We start from the raw sequence: 7,500 nt of genomic DNA, 5'->3' as shown, positions 1-7,500 counted from the left end.
CACCCAAAACTTCATTCTCCTTTACATTTGATGCGCTAATGGCCTGAACTCGCTATGGGCATCACAGGTTTCAAGTTTTTAAAAACTTGCAGAAAAGAGAAAACTTAAAGCGTTCGTAGTCGGCAGGATTTGAACCTGCGCGGGGAGACCCCAACGGATTTCTAGTCCATCGCCTTAACCACTCGGCCACGACTACTGAATAAACCATGTCCTAGTTTCACAATAGATTGTCTATGGATTGAGATGCCTGCAGTCAGAAAGTGAGGATGTATTATATTGACCCAAATACACCCAAAACTTCATTCTCCTTACATTTTGCCCCGAAAAACGATTGCAAGACCAAGGGAGCTTGCCGAAATAGCTCAGTTGGGAGAGCGTTAGACTGAAGATCTAAAGGTCCCTGGTTCGATCCCGGGTTTCGGCATTGTGGAAGATAATATTTTTCGACATAAAATGCAATTTTGCAACAAAAAGCTTACGTTTTCAGGCTTCAAACTTTAAAATCATATTTACAAAAACATTTTTACAAAAATCACTTTGCCACAACCACTGCTTATGTCTCTCAGTAGCCAATTCCAGTCCTCGAGAGCTACCAACAGTTCCCATCTTCCAGACAACCTAGCTGCTGCACAGGTGCACTCATTACTCACTAACACATTTTAAAAGATCCACAGGTGGAGCTAATTACTTCACTTGTGATTCTGTGAGGTAAGCTGGAAAACATTAACTGTTGGTAGCTCTCGAGGACTGGAGTTGGCTACCCCAGACTTAGAGAATGCTTTATACTCTGTTTATTTTGAGTTTGTAAATTGCCAAAAATTGCTATCTGAGCAAAAAATAAAAACAACTCCTTCGAGCCGGAATTGAACCAGCGACCTAAGGATTTCTACACCAATCATCTCTACAGTCCTCCGCTCTACCAGCTGAGCTATCGAAGGATGCTGTAGGTTCTCAAATATGTTATTATATGCTCTTTAATATAGCTTTAAATGTTTAGCTAAATGAGTGTTCTAGGAATAATGTGAATATTCTATTGTTTATAACCATTTGACAACCTTTGTTTAAAATTGGGCTTTGAAAATTATTTTCTAATTAATAATTTATATTCAGTGTGGCTGCTGAAATTGACTGGTGTCAGTCTTAAGGAGGGGAAGAGAATGTGTGTAAGAAAAAGAGAAAACAAGCTGGCATCCCAAAGATTTTGATGCGCTAACAAACATGGATTTCTAGTCCATCGCCTTAACCAATCGGCCACGACTACTGCTTAAGCCTTGCTGTATTTTTACAATAGATTGTCTATGGATTGAGCTGCCTGCACTGAGAAATTGAAGATCAAAAGGTACCTGGTTCGATCCCGGGTTTCGGCATTGTGGAAGATAATATTTTTCGACATAAAATGCAATTTTGCAACAAAAAGCTTACGTTTTCAGGCTTCAAACTTTAAAATCATATTTACAAAAACATTTTTACAAAAATCACTTTGCCACAACCACTGCTTATGTCTCTCAGTAGCCAACTCCAGTCCTCGAGAGCTACCAACAGTTCCCATCTTCCAGACAACCTAGCTGCTGCACAGGTGCACTCATTACTCACTAACACATTTTAAAAGATCCACAGGTGGAGCTAATTACTTCACTTGTGATTCTATGAGGTGAGCTGGAAAACATTAACTGTTGGTAGCTCTCGAGGACTGGAGTTGGCTACCCCAGACTTAGAGTATGCTTTATACTCTGTATATTTTGAGTTTGTAAATTGCCAAAAATTGCTATCTGAGCAAAAAATAAAAACAACTCCTTCGAGCCGGAATTGAACCAGCGACCTAAAGATTTCTACACCAATCATCTCTACAGTCCTCCGCTCTACCAGCTGACTAATTAATAATTTCTATTCAGTGTGGCTGCTGAAATTGACTGGTGTCAGTCTTAAGGAGGGGAAGAGAATGTGTGTAAGAAAAAGAGAAAACAAGCTGGCATTCCAAAGATTTTGATGCGCTAACAAACATGGATTTCTAGTCCATCGCCTTAACCAATCGGCCACGACTACTGCTTAAGCCTTGCTGTATTTTCACAATAGATTGTCTATGGATTGAGCTGCCTGCACTGAGAAATTGAAGATCTAAAGGTACCTGGTTCGATCCCGGGTTTCGGCATTGTGGAAGATAATATTTTTCGACATAAAATGCAATTTTGCAACAAAAAGCTTACGTTTTCAGGCTTCAAACTTTAAAATCATATTTACAAAAACATTTTTACAAAAATCACTTTGCCACAACCACTGCTTATGTCTCTCAGTAGCCAACTCCAGTCCTCGAGAGCTACCAACAGTTCCCATCTTCCAGACAACCTAGCTGCTGCACAGGTGCACTCATTACTCACTAACACATTTTAAAAGATCCACAGGTGGAGCTAATTACTTCACTTGTGATTCTGTGAGGTGAGCTGGAAAACATTAACTGTTGGTAGCTCTCGAGGACTGGAGTTGGCTACCCCAGACTTAGAGAATGCTTTATACTCTGTATATTTTGAGTTTGTAAATTGCCAAAAATTGCTATCTGAGCAAAAAATAAAAACAACTCCTTCGAGCCGGAATTGAACCAGCGACCTAAGGATTTCTACACCAATCATCTCTACAGTCCTCCGCTCTACCAGCTGACTAATTAATAATTTCTATTCAGTGTGGCTGCTGAAATTGACTGGTGTCAGTCTTAAGGAGGGGAAGAGAATGTGTGTAAGAAAAAGAGAAAACAAGCTGGCATCCAAAAGATTTTGAAACGCTAACAAACATGGATTTCTAGTCCATCGCCTTAACCACTCGGCCACGACTACTGCTTAAGCCTTGCTGTATTTTCACAATAGATTGTCTATGGATTGAGCTGCCTGCACTGAGAAATTGAGGATGTATTGTATTGACCCAAACACACCCAAAACTTCATTCTCCTTTACATTTGATGCGCTAATGGCCTGAACTCCCTATGGGCATCACAGGTTTCAAGTTTTTAAAAACTTGCAGAAAAGAGAAAACTTAAGGCGTTCGTAGTCGGCAGGATTTGAACCTGTGCGGGGAGACCCCAATGGATTTCTAGTCCATCGCCTTAACCACTCGGCCACGACTACTGAATAAACCATGTCCTAGTTTCACAATAGATTGTCTATGGATTGAGATGCCTGCAGTCAGAAAGTGAGGATGTATTATATTGACCCAAATACACCCAAAACTTCATTCTCCTTACATTTTGCCCCGAAAAACGATTGCAAGATCAAGGGAGCTTGCCGAAATAGCTCAGTTGGGAGAGCGTTAGACTGAAGATCTAAAGGTCCCTGGTTCGATCCCGGGTTTCGGCATTGTGGAAGATAATATTTTTCGACATAAAATGCAATTTTGCAACAAAAAGCTTACGTTTTCAGGCTTCAAACTTTAAAATCATATTTACAAAAACATTTTTACAAAAATCACTTTGCCACAACCACTGCTTATGTCTCTCAGTAGCCAATTCCAGTCCTCGAGAGCTACCAACAGTTCCCATCCTCCAGACAACCTAGCTGCTGCACAGGTGCACTCATTACTCACTAACACATTTTAAAAGATCCACAGGTGGAGCTAATTACTTCACTTGTGATTCTGTGAGGTGAGCTGGAAAACATTAACTGTTGATAGCTCTCGAGGACTGGAGTTGGCTACCCCAGACTTAGAGAATGCTTTATACTCTGTATATTTTGAGTTTGTAAATTGCCAAAAATTGCTATCTGAGCAAAAAATAAAAACAACTCCTTCGAGCCGGAATTGAACCAGCGACCTAAGGATTTCTACACCAATCATCTCTACAGTCCTCCGCTCTACCAGCTGAGCTATCGAAGGATGCTGTAGGTTCTCAAATATGTTATTATATGCTCTTTAATATAGCTTTAAATGTTTAGCTAAATGAGTGTTCTAGGAATAATGTGAATATTCTATTGTTTATAACCATTTGACAACCTTTGTTTAAAATTGGGCTTTGAAAATTAATTTCTAATTAATAATTTATATTCAGTGTGGCTGCTGAAATTGACTGGTGTCAGTCTTAAGGAGGGGAAGAGAATGTGTGTAAGAAAAAGAGAAAACAAGCTGGCATCCCAAAGATTTTGATGCGCTAACAAACATGGATTTCTAGTCCATCGCCTTAACCAATCGGCCACGACTACTGCTTAAGCCTTGCTGTATTTTTACAATAGATTGTCTATGGATTGAGCTGCCTGCACTGAGAAATTGAAGATCTAAAGGTACCTGGTTCGATCCCGGGTTTCGGCATTGTGGAAGATAATATTTTTCGACATAAAATGCAATTTTGCAACAAAAAGCTTACGTTTTCAGGCTTCAAACTTTAAAATCATATTTACAAAAACATTTTTACAAAAATCACTTTGCCACAACCACTGCTTATGTCTCTCAGTAGCCAACTCCAGTCCTCGAGAGCTACCAACAGTTCCCATCTTCCAGACAACCTAGCTGCTGCACAGGTGCACTCATTACTCACTAACACATTTTAAAAGATCCACAGGTGGAGCTAATTACTTCACTTGTGATTCTATGAGGTGAGCTGGAAAACATTAACTGTTGGTAGCTCTCGAGGACTGGAGTTGGCTACCCCAGACTTAGAGAATGCTTTATACTCTGTATATTTTGAGTTTGTAAATTGCCAAAAATTGCTATCTGAGCAAAAAATAAAAACAACTCCTTCGAGCCGGAATTGAACCAGCGACCTAAAGATTTCTACACCAATCATCTCTACAGTCCTCCGCTATACCAGCTGACTAATTAATAATTTCTATTCAGTGTGGCTGCTGAAATTGACTGGTGTCAGTCTTAAGGAGGGGAAGAGAATGTGTGTAAGAAAAAGAGAAAACAAGCTGGCATTCCAAAGATTTTGATGCGCTAACAAACATGGATTTCTAGTCCATCGCCTTAACCAATCGGCCACGACTACTGCTTAAGCCTTGCTGTATTTTCACAATAGATTGTCTATGGATTGAGCTGCCTGCACTGAGAAATTGAAGATCTAAAGGTACCTGGTTCGATCCCGGGTTTCGGCATTGTGGAAGATAATATTTTTCGACATAAAATGCAATTTTGCAACAAAAAGCTTACGTTTTCAGGCTTCAAACTTTAAAATCATATTTACAAAAACATTTTTACAAAAATCACTTTGCCACAACCACTGCTTATGTCTCTCAGTAGCCAACTCCAGTCCTCGAGAGCTACCAACAGTTCCCATCTTCCAGACAACCTAGCTGCTGCACAGGTGCACTCATTACTCACTAACACATTTTAAAAGATCCACAGGTGGAGCTAATTACTTCACTTGTGATTCTGTGAGGTGAGCTGGAAAACATTAACTGTTGGTAGCTCTCGAGGACTGGAGTTGGCTACCCCAGACTTAGAGAATGCTTTATACTCTGTATATTTTGAGTTTGTAAATTGCCAAAAATTGCTATCTGAGCAAAAAATAAAAACAACTCCTTCGAGCCGGAATTGAACCAGCGACCTAAGGATTTCTACACCAATCATCTCTACAGTCCTCCGCTCTACCAGCTGAGCTATCGAAGGATGCTGTAGGTCCTCAAATATGTTATTATATGCTCTTTAATATAGCTTTAAATGTTTAGCTAAATGAGTGTTCTAGGAATAATGTGAATATTCTATTGTTTATAACCATTTGACAACCTTTGTTTAAAATTGGGCTTTGAAAATTAATTTCTAATTAATAATTTCTATTCAGTGTGGCTGCTGAAATTGACTGGTGTCAGTCTTAAGGAGGGGAAGAGAATGTGTGTAAGAAAAAGAGAAAACAAGCTGGCATCCAAAAGATTTTGATGCGCTAACAAACATGGATTTCTAGTCCATCGCCTTAACCAATCGGCCACGACTACTGCTTAAGCCTTGCTGTATTTTCACAATAGATTGTCTATGGATTGAGCTGCCTGCACTGAGAAATTGAAGATCTAAAGGTACCTGGTTCGATCCCGGGTTTCGGCATTGTGGAAGATAATATTTTTCGACATAAAATGCAATTTTGCAACAAAAAGCTTACGTTTTCAGGCTTCAAACTTTAAAATCATATTTACAAAAACATTTTTACAAAAATCACTTTGCCACAAGCACTGCTTATGTCTCTCAGTAGCCAACTCCAGTCCTCGAGAGCTACCAACAGTTCCCATCTTCCAGACAACCTAGCTGCTGCACAGGTGCACTCATTACTCACTAACACATTTTAAAAGATCCACAGGTGGAGCTAATTACTTCACTTGTGATTCTGTGAGGTGAGCTGGAAAACATTAACTGTTGGTAGCTCTCGAGGACTGGAGTTGGCTACCCCAGACTTAGAGAATGCTTTATACTCTGTATATTTTGAGTTTGTAAATTGCCAAAAATTGCTATCTGAGCAAAAAATAAAAACAACTCCTTCAAGCCGGAATTGAACCAGCGACCTAAGGATTTCTACACCAATCAGCTCTACAGTCCTCCGCTCTACCAGCTGAGCTATCGAAGGATGCTGTAGGTTCTCAAATATGTTATTATATGCTCTTTAATATAGCTTTAAATGTTTAGCTAAATGAGTGTTCTAGGAATAATGTGAATATTCTATTGTTTATAACCATTTGACAACCTTTGTTTAAAATTGGGCTTTGAAAATTAATTTCTAATTAATAATTTATATTCAGTGTGGCTGCTGAAATTGACTGGTGTCAGTCTTAAGGAGGGGAAGAGAATGTGTGTAAGAAAAAGAGAAAACAAGCTGGCATCCCAAAGATTTTGATGCGCTAACAAACATGGATTTCTAGTCCATCGCCTTAACCAATCGGCCACGACTACTGCTTAAGCCTTGCTGTATTTTCACAATAGATTGTCTATGGATTGAGCTGCCTGCACTGAGAAATTGAAGATCTAAAGGTCCCTGGTTCGATCCCGGGTTTCGGCATTGTGGAAGATAATATTTTTCGACATAAAATGCAATTTTGCAACAAAAAGCTTACGTTTTCAGGCTTCAAACTTTAAAATCATATTTACAAAAACATTTTTACAAAAATTTATTTTGCCACAACCACTGCTTATGTCTCTCAGTAGCCAACTCCAGTCCTCGAGAGCTACCAACAGTTCCCATCTTCCAGACAACCTAGCTGCTGCACAGGTGCACTCATTACTCACTAACACATTTTAAAAGATCCACAGGTGGAGCTAATTACTTCACTTGTGATTCTGTGAGGTGAGCTGGAAAACATTAACTGTTGGTAGCTCTCGAGGACTGGAGTTGGCTACCCCAGACTTAGAGAATGCTTTATACTCTGTATATTTTGAGTTTGTAAATTGCCAAAAATTGCTATCTGAGCAAAAAAATAAAAACAACTCCTTCGAGCCGGAATTGAACCAGCGACCTAAGAATTTCTACACCAATCATCTCTACAGTCCTCCGCTCTACCAGCTGAGCTATCGAAGGATGCTGTAGGTTCTCAAATATGTTATTATATG

At 39.5% G+C, this 7,500-nt stretch overlaps 9 non-coding genes across 9 annotated transcripts; 2 read left to right on the top strand and 7 right to left on the bottom strand.

Moving 5' to 3' along the window:
• Window positions 1-114: 114 nt before the first annotated feature.
• Window positions 115-196, bottom strand: TRNAS-AGA (transfer RNA serine (anticodon AGA)). The gene has a single exon. It is a non-coding gene; the product is annotated as a tRNA-Ser (tRNA).
• A 155-nt stretch (window positions 197-351) lies between these two features.
• TRNAF-GAA (transfer RNA phenylalanine (anticodon GAA)) lies at window positions 352-424 on the top strand. The gene has a single exon. It is a non-coding gene; the product is annotated as a tRNA-Phe (tRNA).
• A 424-nt stretch (window positions 425-848) lies between these two features.
• TRNAY-GUA (transfer RNA tyrosine (anticodon GUA)) lies at window positions 849-938 on the bottom strand. Its single transcript is given in 2 exon segments — window positions 849-884; window positions 902-938. It is a non-coding gene; the product is annotated as a tRNA-Tyr (tRNA).
• A 2,093-nt stretch (window positions 939-3,031) lies between these two features.
• On the bottom strand, window positions 3,032-3,113 carry TRNAS-AGA (transfer RNA serine (anticodon AGA)). The gene has a single exon. It is a non-coding gene; the product is annotated as a tRNA-Ser (tRNA).
• Window positions 3,114-3,268: 155 nt separating this feature from the next.
• On the top strand, window positions 3,269-3,341 carry TRNAF-GAA (transfer RNA phenylalanine (anticodon GAA)). Its single transcript has one exon. It is a non-coding gene; the product is annotated as a tRNA-Phe (tRNA).
• Window positions 3,342-3,765: 424 nt separating this feature from the next.
• TRNAY-GUA (transfer RNA tyrosine (anticodon GUA)) lies at window positions 3,766-3,855 on the bottom strand. Its single transcript is given in 2 exon segments — window positions 3,766-3,801; window positions 3,819-3,855. It is a non-coding gene; the product is annotated as a tRNA-Tyr (tRNA).
• Window positions 3,856-5,490: 1,635 nt separating this feature from the next.
• TRNAY-GUA (transfer RNA tyrosine (anticodon GUA)) lies at window positions 5,491-5,580 on the bottom strand. The gene is given in 2 exon segments: window positions 5,491-5,526; window positions 5,544-5,580. It is a non-coding gene; the product is annotated as a tRNA-Tyr (tRNA).
• Window positions 5,581-6,433: 853 nt separating this feature from the next.
• TRNAY-GUA (transfer RNA tyrosine (anticodon GUA)) lies at window positions 6,434-6,523 on the bottom strand. Its single transcript is given in 2 exon segments — window positions 6,434-6,469; window positions 6,487-6,523. It is a non-coding gene; the product is annotated as a tRNA-Tyr (tRNA).
• Window positions 6,524-7,378: 855 nt separating this feature from the next.
• TRNAY-GUA (transfer RNA tyrosine (anticodon GUA)) lies at window positions 7,379-7,468 on the bottom strand. The gene is given in 2 exon segments: window positions 7,379-7,414; window positions 7,432-7,468. It is a non-coding gene; the product is annotated as a tRNA-Tyr (tRNA).
• Window positions 7,469-7,500: the final 32 nt, after the last annotated feature.

The sequence above is a fragment of the Crinia signifera genome, chromosome 3, assembly GCF_055691185.1.
Source record: "Crinia signifera chromosome 3, ASM5569118v1, whole genome shotgun sequence".
Classification (NCBI taxonomy): Eukaryota; Metazoa; Chordata; class Amphibia; order Anura; family Myobatrachidae; genus Crinia; species Crinia signifera.
The sequence above is the reverse complement of the archived record's forward strand: the minus strand, read 5'-3'. Positions and strand labels throughout refer to the sequence as shown.